At 62.4% G+C, this 15,296-nt stretch overlaps 1 long non-coding RNA gene across 1 annotated transcript; it reads right to left on the bottom strand.

Annotated features, from left to right (window-relative positions):
• Positions 1–737: 737 nt before the first annotated feature.
• Positions 738–2,603, bottom strand: LOC127487820 (uncharacterized). Its single transcript, XR_011381098.1, has 2 exons — positions 2,098–2,603; positions 738–1,895 (listed from the first exon to the last, which is right to left on the bottom strand). It is a non-coding gene; the product is annotated as an uncharacterized lncRNA (long non-coding RNA).
• Positions 2,604–15,296: the final 12,693 nt, after the last annotated feature.

The following is a 15,296-nucleotide window of genomic DNA, read 5'->3' on the forward strand; positions in this document are numbered from 1 at the left end:
AAGGGAGGCACCTTGCACCGCTCAGACCTTAGAAACGGTGCCCGGGGGCCGCCTTTGCCTAACGGATAGGCCTCGGGTCCACCTGGGAGGTCCTGGGTTCCAGTCCAGGCTCCAGCTCCTGACTCCAGCCGCCTGCTCAAGTGGTTGGGTTCCTGCCACCCACTGGGGAGACCTGGACTGAGCTCCTGGCTCCCTCCAGCCCGGCTGTTGTGGGCACTTGGGGAGTAAACCAGTGGCTGGGAGCCCTCTCTCATAAATAAATAAATACACTTTGAGAAGGAGCTAGAGTCTGGAACTATCAGGAGGAGCCACTCGGAGCGGGTGGGGTTCACTAGCAGCACACAGCAGCCAGGATAAAACCCAGCTGTGCTGACCCCCCCTGTACCTCCTGGGGCCACAGCCTAGCACCAGGGCTGGCAGCCGGGGTCACGCCAAGCCCGAGGCCTCAGCCCCAGCCCGTGGCACCTCAGCCACGCCAGCTCTGCTGTGCCCCCTGCTGCTGTGGCGCAGCCCCAGCCCCTACGTCAGCCCTCCTCTGGAGGGTGGGAGGAGGAAGGGGTTCAGGGCCCTCCAGCTGCCCCTACCACGAGCCTGGGGCGAGCCAGGGTTCTGAAGCACCAATTAAATTGTGTCTTTTTATTCTGAAAAATTGTATTGATTTTCATTTCCTCTGGAAGGCAGAGAAACAGAGAGCAAGGGGGAGAGAGAGAGAGAGAGAGAGAGAGAGAGAGAGAGAGAGAGAGAGACAGGTGCGCATCAGCAGGAAGCTGGAACCGGAAGTGGAGCTGGGGAGGACCCAGGCCCTCTGGTGTGGATGTGGGTGTCCCAGAGCTGTGTTCACTGCTGCCTCAATGACCTGCGTCTTGTCTTCAGGGACGCCTCCCAAGGCAGCAGCCCCCTGCCTCCGGCCTTGTCCACCTGGCCGCGGCATCACTGAGACACCACAGGGTGCGGGTCTGGGGGCTCCTGGGTGACTTTCTGAACATCAGCGCCTCCTCGCATCCCTTGCTCCTGAGCTGGGGAGCCAGGCGGTGCCGCTGGGGCCCCAGGGCCTCTTCTGAGTGTGTGGTCCTAGCACTGATGCACGGGGAGGGAACAGTGTGGGAGAAAGCAGGGAACAGAAAACCAGTGTCGCCCCCAGCCCAGGCCCCACTGGGGACACACAGCTTCCTCCCCTACCCCACTTCTCGCCAGGAAGGCGGGGTGAAAGGTCATCTCTGAAGCTCAGCTGTTATGGTTATTAATAACAATGCGTGGCTCTCCCTAGTGAGGCCACACCTGCTATTTACAAATCTGTCTGTCCTGGGAGGAGGGAGGTGGCTCTGGCAGCCACAGGCAGAGAAACAGAGAGGCACAGCACCTTTCTCTGAGACACACAGCAGTCTCCCCTCCCTCCTCTTACACCCACCTATAGCCATTGCCTCCTCCAGGGAGGCCCCTTGGACTGCTCCTGCTGCCCTCTCCACTTCCTCACCTCTCAGCCCCCACCAGCTCCAGGCTGGGGGGAGGCGGGCAGGGCCAGGAACTCCTACCTGGCGCCTGGCCCTGAGCCAGCACTTGGAAGATATTATCTCAGTGAATTCTTATGGCCCCATGAGGGCGGGGTTTGAAACACAGGCACGGGGAGTTTGACCTGGGAGCTGCTGACCTGGGGAGTCCCTCAACCCCCGCCCCCCCTGCTCATCCGTCAGATGGGCGTGGCCGCAGCCTGTCCCAGGCTCACAGCTGGGGTTCTAGGAAGCCTTGACCGCACACCTGCAAAGGGCGGTGCTGAGCGTGTCCCCTGGACTCTGTGAGCAGAGCTTGGGCTCGGAGCATCTCAGGGCGTCTGAGCGGGCTAGGACCTGGGCAGGGCGGACGCCGACCCAGGGGGCAGTAAGCAGCCAGGCTTCCTTCTGCAGGGAGACAGGGGAGGCCACGGTAGCCTGGGTAGAAAGGGGGGTGGGGACTCCAAGACTGGAAGGAGCCCCGTGCCCGCCCCCAGCTCAGAGGGGATCCAGGAGACTGGGCTTGCTTGGGGGCTGTGCTGGAGGACAGCTGTGGCACATAACGCCGGGACTGGGGGCCGGCGTTGCACTACCGCGAGCTGAGCCACACCTGCGACGCCAGCATCCTCATCAGAGCGCCAGCGCAAGTCCTGGCCGGTCCACTTCCCGTCCAGCCCGCCGGTGCAGCGCTGGGCTCCTGGCTCCAGCCTCGGCCGTTGTGGCCATTGGGGCAGTGAAGCAGTGGATGGAGTCTCTCCCTCTCTCTCTCCTTCAAACAACATAATAATAAGTAAATATGTTTAAAATAAATACTGTGGGAGCCGGCTCTGTGGCTGTGGGGAGCAGGGTCCGTCCCCCGCAACATGGCGGGGCGCCCGGGAGACAAATAAGTACTGAGACTGTGGACTGAAACTAACTCTATGCGTCTGATCTCCCACCATATGGCCTGAGAGGGAGTAAACAAATCTTACACAGCTGCTTCGTCAATTAGCTGATTCCTGATCCAACCTCTGATTGGAGGAGAGCGGTGTGCTCAGCACGCGGGCAGCGGAGCACGGATTGGTGGGAGAGGACTATAAAAGGGGGAGAGAGCCAACATGCACGGCCCCCTGAGTCGGTTGGTGCCGCGGGGGAGCAGCAGCAAATCCGGGAAGGGCCGGGGAAAGAAAACAGCGTCTGGTCCGGTGTCCTTCCTCCGCGAGTGGGGGAGTGACAGTGGTGTAGCTGGTAAAGCCTCAGCCTGCAGTGCCAGCATCCCATATGGGCACCGGTTCAAGTCCCGGCTGCTTCTCTTCTGGTCCAGCTCTCTGCTATGGCCTGGGAAAGCAGTAGAAGATGGCCCAGGTCCTTGGGCCCCTGCACCCACGTGGGAGACCTGGAAGAAGCTCCTGGCCCCTGGCATTGGATTGGCCCAGTTCCGGCTGTTGTGGCCATCTGGGGAGTGAACCAGCGGATGGAAGACCTCTCCCTCTCTGTAACTCTGCCTTTCAAATAAATAAATCTTTAAATAAACAGATGCTGGCGCCACCGCTCACTAGGCTAATCCTCCGCCTGCGGCGCCGGCACACCAGATTCTAGTCCCGGTCGGGGCGCCGGATTCTGTCCCGGTTGCCCCTCTTCCAGGCCAGCTCTCTGCTGTGGCCCAGGAGTGCAGTGGAGGATGGCCCTAGTCCTTGGGCCCTGCACCCCATGGGAGACCAGGAGAAGCACCTGGCTCCTGCCATGGGATCAGCGCGGTGCGCCAGCCGCAGTGCACCGGCCACAGCGGCCATTGGAGGGTGAACCAACGGCAAAGGAAGACCTTTCTCTCTGCTCTCTCTCTCACTGTCCACTCTGCCTGTCAAAAAAAAAAAAAAAAAAAAAAAAAAAAAAAAAAAAAAAAAAACAGATGCCATGGGACCTTCCTGGGGGGGAGACAGGACAGCCAACAGCCAGGGAGTGATCTCCCTCCTCTCCCTCCTCCCTCTAAGTGCAGAAGCCCCAGGCCTCGGCCGGCACTGAGGGTGCGAGGCCAGGTGCTGTCTCCCAGTGGGTGAGGGAGATGAATGGCAAACAGACTGCTGTGTCCTGGCCGTGTGGGGTGCTTGTGTGGGGCGGGGCTGGCGGCCCCAGGCCCAGCCCTGCAGTAGCCTCCGCGTTCCCCTCTCAGCGGACCCCAGACTCAAGCCAGCCGCAGCCTGTCCCCGGCCCCATTGCAACAGGGGACACCCGAAGCTCAGCAGGGCAGGCCGGACCTGCTCCTCACACCTCCCCCTCCGGCCTCGATGGAAAAACACCTGGCTGCGCTCCACCTGCCTGCCTCGTGTGCGCCAGGGCAGGGGTGTGAGGAGCCGACTCCCGCCAGCGGGGGCCTCTCTCCGGGGAGCCCCTCCTTTGGCCTCCATGCCCTGGGCCCGACGGCCGCCTCCCCTTCCCCCTCCTCCCCACCCCCCTTCGGTTGGGCCCTGGCACCTTCAGGAAACTCCTGCCCCCTGCCCCACAGTTCAAAGGCCGCACATGCACGCAGCCCCTCCTGGCCCGGCCGGGCCCTCCCGGGGTTGGGGCGCCCTCCCCGTCCTCCCGTGGGCAGGCCGGGTGGGTGGGCTGCGCGTCCGCTGGGGTTTCCGGCACCTAGGACTGGTTGCCAGGCAACCGCGTCCGAGGAGGGCTCTCAAGGCTCCGCGCGGCACAGGCTGGTGACAGCCCGGCGGCAGGGCGGGGGCCGGGGTCTGCAGGGGTGGGGGTGCCCCTGAACCTCCTCTCATCCCTGCCTGGACTCACAGCTCCGGCCAGGCAAGGGGTCGCGGGGCCCTGGGCGACCCCCAGGCAGAGGGGAACACAGAGGGCACTTCCCCCTTTCGGGTGTGGCTTTCCTCTTTCCTGACCCCCAACCGCGGGCTGAGGTGGGGGACACGGGGTCAGGTTTCCGGGCGGTGGGTAAGAGCCCTGCTCTGCCTCCGGTGCTTAGGCGAGGGGGACCTGTGGTCGCCTGGCCGAGCCTCCGTGGCCCCATGGGTCTCAGGAGGAGGTGTGCAGTGTGGAGCCCCCGGGGCACAGCTCTCTACCTGTTCTCTCCCTCCAGCCCCCAGCCCCTCCCCCCTCCCCCGCAGGTGTCATGTTCATGAGCAAGGACAGCGCTGGCTCCTGCCCCCAGCTCTGCTGACTTGTTTTTGTGCTTTTTAATTCACAAACACGGAACCTTTACTGTGTGCTGGGCGTGGCTCGGGATGCCTCACAAATATTAACTCATCGAATGTATTTAATCCATTTAATGGGTCAAGTCACTTAATCCATTTATTAATCCGTTTACTGGATTAAATGTGGTAATGGTGGGGTGTGTGTGGCAGGAGAGGGCCAGAGACCCAGCTGCCCTGCCTCCTTGTGGGGGCTGCTTCAGCTGAGGCACTGGGACCGACGCCAGCCCTGCCTGGTGCCACAGAGCAGGCTGGACCGGCATGGTCGGGGTGGGTTGGGGTCTCAGGACAGCAGCAAGGGCTAATTAAAACTTCAGCTCCGGGCCCCGGGGGGCAGCCATTGCCTCAGTCTTCTCCCTGGGGGAGCCCCCCTAATTGGACCCCTGGGACTTGTCATGATGCAAGCTCACCTGCAGGTGATAACAGGCAGGCAGGGAGGGAGGGGGATGGGATAATAACACCTCCCCCCCAGATTGTCACTGAGGGGCTGTGTGGCTTTGGAGGGGTTGCTTGACTTTTGCCATCTGAGGATCCTAAACCTTCCAGCCCAGGAGTGTAGCTGGGCAGACACACAGGGACGCAGCACCATGCCCGGCTCATTCCACTGGAGCCGTTGTGAGGGGACCTTGAAACATTCATGGAAACTGAATTAAAAGCTCAGTTTATGTGGGTGCAGGAAATGTTGAAACCCATGCATTGTTTTTTCCTAATATGCATTTTCCTTGAACTTTTTGAAGTTCCCTAAGACGTATGGCTTTTTTTTTTCCCCAAATAGCTGCATTTTGTTTTGTTTTTAGAGAGGCAGAGATGGTCCCCATCCTCTGGCTCACACCCCAGCTTCCTGCAGGGAGAGCCTGGGCCAGCCTGGAGCTGGGAGCTCGGTCCAGGGCCCCGGGCGGGTGGCAGGAACCAAGCACTGGAGCCCTCATCACTGCCTCCCAGGGGCTGCACTAGCAGGAGGCCAGAGTCAGGAGCAGGGCCTCGGGACTCAAACCCAGGCACGTGGATGTGGATGTGGGTACCTTTTTTTTTTAATACGTATTTATTTATTTGAAAGGCAGAGTTACAGAGAGACAGAGGCACACAGAGAGAGAGAGAGAGAGAGAGAGAGAGGGAGAGAGAGAGACAGAGAGGTCTTCCATCCGCTGGTTCACTCCCCAACTGGATGTAATGGCTGGAGCTGCGCTGATCTGAAGCCAGGAGCCAGGAGCTTCTTCCGGGTCTCCCACGTGGGTGCAGGGGCCCAAGCACTTAAGCCATCCATCACCTGTGGCCTGCCAGGGTGCCAATCAGCCGCAGAGTGGGGCAAGGGCTCCAACCAGGCACTCCCATGCGGGATGTGGTAGGGCCCTAACCCCTCACCACACACCCACCTGCAGTTGTGTTTAATTTCAGTCCTTGTGAACTTCCGCAAGTGCCCTCGTGTCACTGCCAAAGTGCTTTCCCACCCGTCTTCCCATTTCGTTCTCAGCGCATCCTAGTGGGGAGAAGGGGGCGCAGCGTTTGGTGGGGGCAGGAGGGGTGGCAGCAAGCTGAAGGCTGAGGGAGCCTGCCCTGGGAGAGGAGGGGACCTGGCGGAGGGAAGCTGCTGGAGACCGGAGGGCCGGGAGCTGCAGGAGCCTGCAGGGCCACAGCCGGGCCGTGCCCCAGCCACCTGGGCAGCAGCCATGGCTGACGGGGGCGGCAGCCCAGCGCTGGGTCTGCCCTAAGGGGGTGCTGAGGAGGACTTGTGCCAGAGCAGGGGCTGTGGGCAGGGAGCCTGGGACTGGAAGCGGGCGAGCCCTTCCCTTCCCTGCCCTTCCTGGCTGCAGCAGGTGCAGCTCATCCCACCCCGCCCCACCCCACCCCAGTGGTGTCGGGAGCAGACACTCCTCGTCCCGGCCCTGTGGCCTCTGTGAGAAGTCGCAGGGCCCAAGTCTGTCTCTCTGGGCTCAGAGATGGCAAGGCAGGAATTTTGTTCTAGCAACAGAAAATGGACTGCTGACAAACGCCGCCCACCACCTGGAATGGCCGGGCCAGGGCCATGCGCCTCCCTCCTCTGTGGTCACTTCCCAGTGAGCAGTGGCTTCGGACACAAATCCTCTCCCGGAGCCAGGGCCTGGATGAGGTTCCAGGTGCGGAGAGAGAACACCCCCATTCGAATGCAAACAGCCTGCAACCAGCCAGCAGCCCCGCCCCCACCCTCTGCGGCCAGGCCATCTGCGGCTCGCTTAGGTTCCAATTAGCTCCGTGATTAGCACCTCGCCCCGCCTGTGTGCTGTGAACAGCTCCCTGGGGAAGGGGACCTCAGGGCCCGAGCCGGAGCAAGCCCAGGCCAGCAGGGCCCCAGTTGGCCTCCCTGCACCCACAGGTGCCCTTCCCCGGCCCCTGGCATAGCACAGGGGAAGGGGCTCGAGGCTGGGAGGGTCCTGGTCCCTGCCCAGGACAAGGCCTCTCCAGCAGTCCTGGGGACCCTGGATCAGCCCCCAGTCACCTTCCTGACGTGGGCTGCATCCCCCAGAGACGGGCAGGGCTGGGGGAGGCTGGGAGGGCAGCCCAGGCCCAGCTGGGGCAGCGGCTTTGGTGCAGCCAGGGCTTTGGAGAGAGGCTTGGCGCCCACCTTCAGGCCTCTGTTGGGGGCCTGGACTCTCCCCTAAAGTGGGCCGATCCAGTGCCCCCCAAGCGCAGCCCCACTGTGGGGCCGAAGGCAGCTGATCCTGGGCTCTGCTGTCAGGGCCCCTTGAACGCAGGGCAGGAGTGGGACAGAGGCGGCCTCCCAGGGAGCTGAGGGTGGGCTCCCCCGCACGATGGAGGTGAGGCAGGCCTGGACGCTGCTCCTCCAGCTCTCTGCCCCCATCTCTGACCCAGGAGGAAACATGGCAGCGGCCCTGGACCAAGAGAGAGGAGGGAAGAGGGCGCAGGCCAGGGAGGCACCTGGGAAGGGGGAGCCCCTCCCCCACACACCGGGCGGCACCAGCCCAGGGAGGGAGGTCCTCCTGGGGGCTGGGCTCATGGGCACTGCTGTGGTGGAGATGTGGGGAGGGTGCATGTCGGGCCAGGGTGAGGGGTGCGGGGGGGCCCCAGACAGGCAGGGAGTCGACCTGGGAGAGGCGACAGGGGCTGGCCTTGAGCCATGGAGATTAGAGGCAGGCAGACACCCTGCAGCGGGGGCGCTGCCCCTAGGGAGGCCCCCTGCCGGGAAGCTCCTATCAGTGTCTCTGGCCTTGGAGAGGCCCTGCCACCTGGTGAGCTGACCTGGGGGTGGGGGACAGCCGCCCGCCCCAGGCCCAAGCTGCCACTCCTGGCGGTGGGACTGGTGGAGGCCTTTTTTTTTTTTTTTTTTTTTTTTTTTTTTGACAGGCAGAGTGGACAGTGAGAGAGAGAGACAGAGAGAAAGGTCTTCCTTTGCGGTTGGTTCACCCTCCAATGGCTGCCGCGGCCGGTGCACCGTGCTGATCTGAAGCCAGGAACCAGGCGCTTCTCCTGGTCTCCCATGGGGTGCAGGGGCCAAGCACTTGGGCCATCCTCCACTGCACTGCACTCCCCGGCCACAGCAGAGAGCTGGCCTGGAAGAGGGGCAACCGGGACAGAATCCAGTGCCCCGACCGGGACTAGAACCCGGTGTGCCGGCGCCGCAAGGCGGAGGATTATTCTAGTGAGTTGCGGCGCCGGCCGGAGGCCTCTTAACCCCTCTGAGCACCAGAGTCCTTTTTCACATTTTGTATTTTGTCAAGATTTTTAAAAGACTCTATTTAAAAGCAGCAGCATTACAGAGAGATTTTGCAGCCTCTGGTTCACTCCCCGAATGGCTGCAGTGTCCACGGCTGGGCCAGGCCAAAGCCAGGGGCTCTGTCCAGTCACGGACAGTCCCACGGCGCCTGGCCTGGTCCGGCTTGCCCACAGTGTCTCTCGTGAGTGGCACCCACAGGGGCTCCCACGCGTGTGCCCGGTGAGATGCTGACCGCGCCAAGGGGACGGCAGACCTGTGAGACGATAGTCGGCCTGACCCTGTGTGTTCTCAGGAGGGCGGCGCTGCCCGCTGCTCAGCCGGGCTGCGGGGCCTCGGCCACCCGGGGGCTGCTACATGCCACCCACAGGGCCTGCCCAGAGCTGGGCCACCTGTCCGTCCTGCACCCTGGTGGACGCCGAGGGGCTCCCTGGGTGGCTGGCCCCGCCCTCTGGGAGCTGGTCAGCGAGCACGCCGCCTCAGAGCTGTGGCTGGGAGCCAGTCCCTGGGGTCAGAGCCGGCACTGTGGCCTCGATGTGCCTCCCCATCCTGGGACAAGTCGTGAATGGCCTCACAGAACGGGGGCGCCCTGAGCCGAGTGTGCGCTGGGGGCCCAGGGCAGGGCGCCCACACTGTCGGCTGAGGAGCTGAGGGCCGCCACGGAACGCTCGGCTTTGGGTCCTGCCTCAGCTGCTGCTCGGCTGTGCTGCCTTAGGCAAGTTATTCAGCCTCTCTGAGGCTGCACACAGGTAGCAAAGTAGAAAACCCTTACCTGTCTCCTGGGGTAATCTGGCCCATCAAGGGAGACTGTATGAGGAACACAGCAAGAACGGGGCACAGCAGTGCTTGGTGTTCCTGGGTAAGTGAGCCTAAGGGGCGGGGAAGGCTGCAAGCTGGACTGGGCTGCAGGCACGTGCTGGGTACAGGTGCGTGCTGGGTACAAGTGCATGCTGGGTACAGGTGCGTGCTGGGTACAGGTGCATGCTGGGTACAGGTGCGTGCTGGGTACAGGCGCGTGCTGGGTACAGGTGCATGCTGGGTACAGGCACGTGCTGGGTACAGGTGCGTGCTGGGTACAGGCATGTGCTGGGTACAGGCATGTGCTGGGTACAGGTGCGTGCTGGGTACAGGCGCGTGCTGGGTACAGGCGCGTGCTGGGTACAGGTGCATGCTGGGTAGAGGCATGTGCTGGGTACAGGCGCGTGCTGGGTACAGGCGCGTGCTGGGTACAGGCATGTGCTGGGTACAGGTGCATGCTGGGTACAGGTGCATGCTGGGTACAGGCGCATGCTGGGTACAGGCGCGTGCTGGGTACAGGCATGTGCTGGGTACAGGTGCATGCTGGGTACAGGTGCATGCTGGGTACAGGCGCGTGCTGGGTACAGGCGCATGCTGGGTACAGGCATGTGCTGGGTACAGGCGCGTGCTGGGTACAGGTGCGTGCTGGGTACAGGCGCGTGCTGGGTACAGGCACGTGCTGGGTACAGGCGCGTGCTGGGTACAGGTGCATGCTGGGTACAGGCGCATGCTGGGTAGAGGCATGTGCTGGGTACAGGCGCGTGCTGGGTACAGGTGCATGCTGGGTACAGGCGCATGCTGGGTACAGGCGCGTGCTGGGTACAGGCATGTGCTGGGTACAGGCGCGTGCTGGGTACAGGTGCATGCTGGGTACAGGCGCATGCTGGGTACAGGCACGTGCTGGGTACAGGCGCGTGCTGGGTACAGGCATGTGCTGGGTACAGGTGCATGCTGGGTACAGGCGCATGCTGGGTACAGGCATGTGCTGGGTACAGGTGCATGCTGGGTACAGGCGCGTGCTGGGTACAGGCGCGTGCTGGGTACAGGCGCGTGCTGGGTACAAGCGCATGCTGGGTACAGGTGCATGCTGGGTACAGGCATGTGCTGGGTACAGGCGCATGCTGGGTACAGGCACGTGCTGGGTACAGGCATGTGCTGGGTACAGGTGCGGGTTGGGTACAGGCGCGTGCTGGGTACAGGCATGTGCTGGGTACAGGTGCATGCTGGGTACAGGCGCATGCTGGGTACAGGCGCGTGCTGGGTACAGGCGCGTGCTGGGTACAGGTGCGTGCTGGGTACAGGCGCGTGCTGGGTACAGGCGCGTGCTGGGTACAGGCATGTGCTGGGTACAGGCGCGTGCTGGGTACAGGTGCATGCTGGGTACAGGTGCATGCTGGGTACAGGCATGTGCTGGGTACAGGCGCATGCTGGGTACAGGCGCGTGCTGGGTACAGGCATGTGCTGGGTAGAGGCATGTGCTGGGCACAGGTGCATGCTGGGTACAGGCGCGTGCTGGGTACAGGCGCGTGCTGGGTACAGGTGCGTGCTGGGTACAGGCGCGTGCTGGGTACAGGCATGTGCTGGGTACAGGTGCATGCTGGGTACAGGCGCGTGCTGGGTACAGGCGCGTGCTGGGTACAGGCATGTGCTGGGTACAGGTGCGGGTTGGGTACAGGCGCATGCTGGGTACAGGCATGTGCTGGGTACAGGTGCGGGTTGGGTACAGGCATGTGCTGGGTACAGGCGCGTGCTGGGTACAGGTGCATGCTGGGTACAGGCGCGTGCTGGGTACAGGCACATGGTGCTGGGCAGCTGGTCTACACCTGAACTGGTGATCTGGACAGGAACAACCAGGAGAGCTCCCCCCACACCACTACAGAGGTCTGCTGGGGAGTTTAGAGCCCCACCGGCCCCCAGCCCAGACGCTCCACCCCTCCTCCTCCTCCCCACTGCTTTCCCAACCCTCCGCCCTGACTCCCTGAGCCTGCGGACAATGCAGAGCCGCGGGACCAAGGCCTCTGGTTCACAAAGCAAACTTGCTCAGGGAGTAGCGGAGGGTGAAGCGGTGCCACCCGCGTCGTGGTTAAGCCAACGCTTGGATGCCCGCACCCATACCAGAGTGCCAGTTTAAGTCCTGGTTCCTCTTCCAATCCAGCTCCCTGCTAATGCGCCTGGGAAAGCAGCAGACGGTGACCCGAGTGCTTGGGCTCCTGCACCACGTGGGAGACCCAGGGTGGAGCTCCCAGCTCCTGGCTTTGGCCTGGCTCAGCCCTGGCTGTTGCAGCCATTTGGAAGGTGAACCAGTGGATGGAAGACCTCTCTCTCCCTCTTGCTATGCCATTCAAATCAATCAATCAATCATAACTAAGAACACTGCCCTTGCTTGCCTCAAGACCAGCTTGAAGGTCAAAAGACCCCTAGAGCTGTGTTGTAGGACTGAGAAAGCTGATGTGGCTGTGGCATGGGTGACCACGGACAACAGGAAGGAACCGATAAATAAATGAACAAATCCTCAAAGCTGCTCTAGCTTGCAAAGTTTTAAAAGGCCCTAATGAGCAAACTCCATGCTCTGTTACCGCAGCGTCTCACTCACACGGACCCTACCGCCACGTGGCCTGGGTGCAGCTGCAGGGGCAGGCTGCCCTGGATCGGCCAGCAAGGCCCAGGAAGAGGCTGGAGGCTGGGACCGAGGCCTGGGGTGGCCCCAGGGGGCTTTCTCTGACTCAAGAGGACACAGAGCGGCGGCAGCCCAGGCCCACACCGTGCGTGGGACCAGGGCCTCCGGGCTTCAGCTTGCCCCAGGTGCTGCATGCAGGCCGTCCCAGCCCCCGAGATGGAGGGAAGGCACCCGGCATGGGAGCAGAGCCAGCAGCAGACGCTACTTTGGCTGGACACGGGAGATCCAGACAGTTCCCAGCTCCTCGTGCACTGCCCAGCCTGGGCCTGAGAGACCTCTGGCTCCTGCGACTCCGGGGTGGAAGGCTTGTTTCTCTAGGGGGACAGCCCATCCAGCAACTCGCCCTGTGCCCCAGAGCCCCTAGTGCGGCTGCCAGGGGCGGGGCGGGGGTGGAGCTGGGATCCAGGCGGTCCATCCAGGTCTCCCACTGGGTGGCAGGGACCTGCATACTCTCAGGGCGTGCACCAGCAGGGAGCTGGCTCAGAAGGGGAGGAAGCGCGCCTGCAGGGCGCACTCTGATGAGGGACGTGGGTGTCCCAGGGCTGCACGCGAGGTTTATTTTGTCCCGCATCTGGTGCGGAGCTCGGCGCTGGCAGAGTGCTCAGGCAGCACAGGACATCGCGGGAGGAGAGACTGGGAAGTGCGGAGAGCCCCGGGCAAGCCCCTCCCGGGATAGCCACTAGCCCAGCACTCACAGAGGTGGATCAGCCCACTCACCTCTCACAGGTCTCCCTGGCCCCCCCTTAACCTCTCACCCTGGGGACTCGGCTTCAAAGCCAGCCTCCAGGGAAACTGGGGACACTGCATCCCATACCCGAGTGCTTGGTTCCAGTCCCCACTCCTCTGGACCACATTCCAGCTTCCTACCAAGGTGCACCCCAGGAGGCAGCAGCTGGCTCCCCAAGGGGGCTTGGGTGCCTGCCATTCGCACTGGAGATCCAGGCCGAGCGCCCAGCTCCTGGCTGCAGCCTGGCCCAGCTCCAGCCTCTGTGGGTGTCTGGGGAGTGAACCAGCGGATGGGTTCTCTGTGCGTCTGCCTCTTGGATAAATAAATAAAACGTCTTCTCGGGCTCCCCTCTCCCCAGTCCCTGTCTCCTTCTGGGTCTGAACTGCTTCTCCCTTCATTCCCATGAGTGGAAAGCTTCCCACGGCCCCACGCCAACACCGCCCTCCGCCCAGCCGCGGTGACCGACAGGCTGTGCGCATGCTCAGAGGCGCTCCCCGCCCGCCCACGCAGGCCAGGGGCACAGAGCAAGTGGCAGTGAGACCCGGCCCTGTGCTTTGTTCTCTTGCCTGTGAGTTCAGTCGCTTTTCCTCCGTTAGGGCTGATGTCAGACCCCTCTCGGGTCAGGGACAATGGCCCCGGGCTAGCGAGGGAGCAGCCCTCCCACGAGCCCTGACGCCAGACTGCCGGGGTTTCCATCCCAACTTTGCCTCTTTCTCGCTGGGCGGCCCTGAGCGAGTTCCGGTGACCTCTCTGTGCCCCGGCTTCCCCGCCTGCGAACCCACGGATCATCATACCTGGGCTTCCATTTCATCCCCGCAGAGCGCGCGCCCGCGAGCGCCTAGCACAGCGCCTGGCACACCCGGCGCCGTCAGAGCGCGCGTCGGTGTTCCGACCAAGTTTACGCAGCAGATGGAAGGGAACTCTAGATAAGGTTGTTTAACTGTGTACAGGTCTGGTTAGCGTTACAGGACCGTAAAGCTGTCACGTCCGTATCAGCTGCACGGGTTAAACCCGGGTCACGGCATCCAGACCCGGCCCTGCATCGCCAGGTGTGGGCTATTAATCAGAAACACCAGCCGCCCACGGCTGCTGTCGGTTTTGTCGCTGGAAGCCCAGGGCAGCTTTGCCCGCGCACCTCAGCCTGCGTTCCCGAATGGTCACCTTAGTCAACCACAGCGTGGGAATGGGAGGGGCTGGGAGGGTGTGCTGGCGGCCGGCCCCGGGGGAGGAGGCCTGGAGGGGCTGGGCAGTTGCGAGGCCCGACTGTGGGCCTGACCATGGGAACGGCTGTCCAGGGCCAACCATGGTTCCTGGCCGCTGGCCACACTGCCTGCAGATCCCTGGCCCACACAGAGCTCCGTCCCTGGGTTCCCAGAGCCCTGGCAGCAGCGCCCAGAAGTCTCTGCCCACCCGTCTGCTGGCCCCACTGTCCTGTGGAGGAGGGGAGGACCCAGCCAGGCCTCCTCCTCCTCCTCCTCCATCCGCTACTGCCCAGGCGGCCCAGGCCCTGTGTGGATGTCGCTTGGTAACAGCAAACCTATTGACACAAAGTCACCTGGCACTTAGGTCCAGCCAATAGAAATGCAACATGAGCCAATTGTTGTTTGAAAATTTCTAGTCAATTCTCCAGAAAGCAAAAAGAAACAGGTAAAGTCAACCTTAGTAATATGTGTAACCCAATTTATCTGCAATATTTCAACATATAATCAACATACAAATTAGTAATGTGCTACTTAGCACTTTTTCTTTAAAACAAAAAAAAGAAGCAGCGTAACAAGCAGCGTGAGAAAGAGAAGAGGATAGAGAGAGAGAAAGAGAGACTGTCCATCTGCTGGTTCATTCCCCAAACGGCTGCCACGCAGGGCTGGGTCAAACCGAGGCCAGGATCCCGGAACTCTATCCAGGCCTCCCACGTGGGTGGCAGGGACCCCAGTACTCAGCCATCCCCTGCTGCCTCCCGGGGTGTGCACTAGCAGGGAGCTGCATCAGAAGCAGAGGGGCTGGGACTCGACCCCAGGCTCTCCCATAGGAAGTGCGGATGTCCCAGGTGGTGTCTTTACCACGAGGCCAAGCGCTTGGCCCCTCCCATCTTCACTTCTGGCCTGTGAGTTAAACTAGCAAAGAAAGAGCACTAGGAGAAAGAGGTGGTTACAGCTGTATCCGGGAGCCACAAAGCCAGCGGCTGGCCGCTTGAATGGGTAGAGTCAAAGGCTCACTGTAGGCCGGCGCTGTGGCTCAATAGGCTAATCCTCCTCCTGTGGCGCCGGCACCCCGGGTTCTAGTCCCAGCCGGGGTGCCGGATTCTGTCCCGGTTGCCCCTGTTCCAGGCCAGCTCTCTGCTGTGGCCCGGGAGTGCAGTGGAGGATGGCCCAAGTACTTGGGCCCTGTACTCCATGGGAGACCAGGAGAAGCACCTGGCTGCTGCCATCGGATCAGTGCGGTGCGCTGGCCGCAGCGGCCATTGGAGGGTGAACCAACGGCAAAAAGGAAGACCTTTCTCTCTGTCTCTCTCTCTCTCACTATCCACTCTGCCTGTCAAAAAAAAAAAAAAAAAAGGCTGACTGTGCACCCTCAGACACAGAAACGTCTCCCAGGCCCTTCCTGCCTCTGTCCCATCTCGCATGTCCCCAGTGTGCCAGGATCGTCCCTAGGCCAAGAACGGGGCTCTGGGAGGGGGAGGGGGGCTCCTACAGCCAGCGCAGGGCCGGGGGTCACCTGGCTGCACCAG

Source organism: Oryctolagus cuniculus, chromosome 12, assembly GCF_964237555.1.
Source record: "Oryctolagus cuniculus chromosome 12, mOryCun1.1, whole genome shotgun sequence".
Lineage (NCBI taxonomy): Eukaryota > Metazoa > Chordata > Mammalia > Lagomorpha > Leporidae > Oryctolagus > Oryctolagus cuniculus.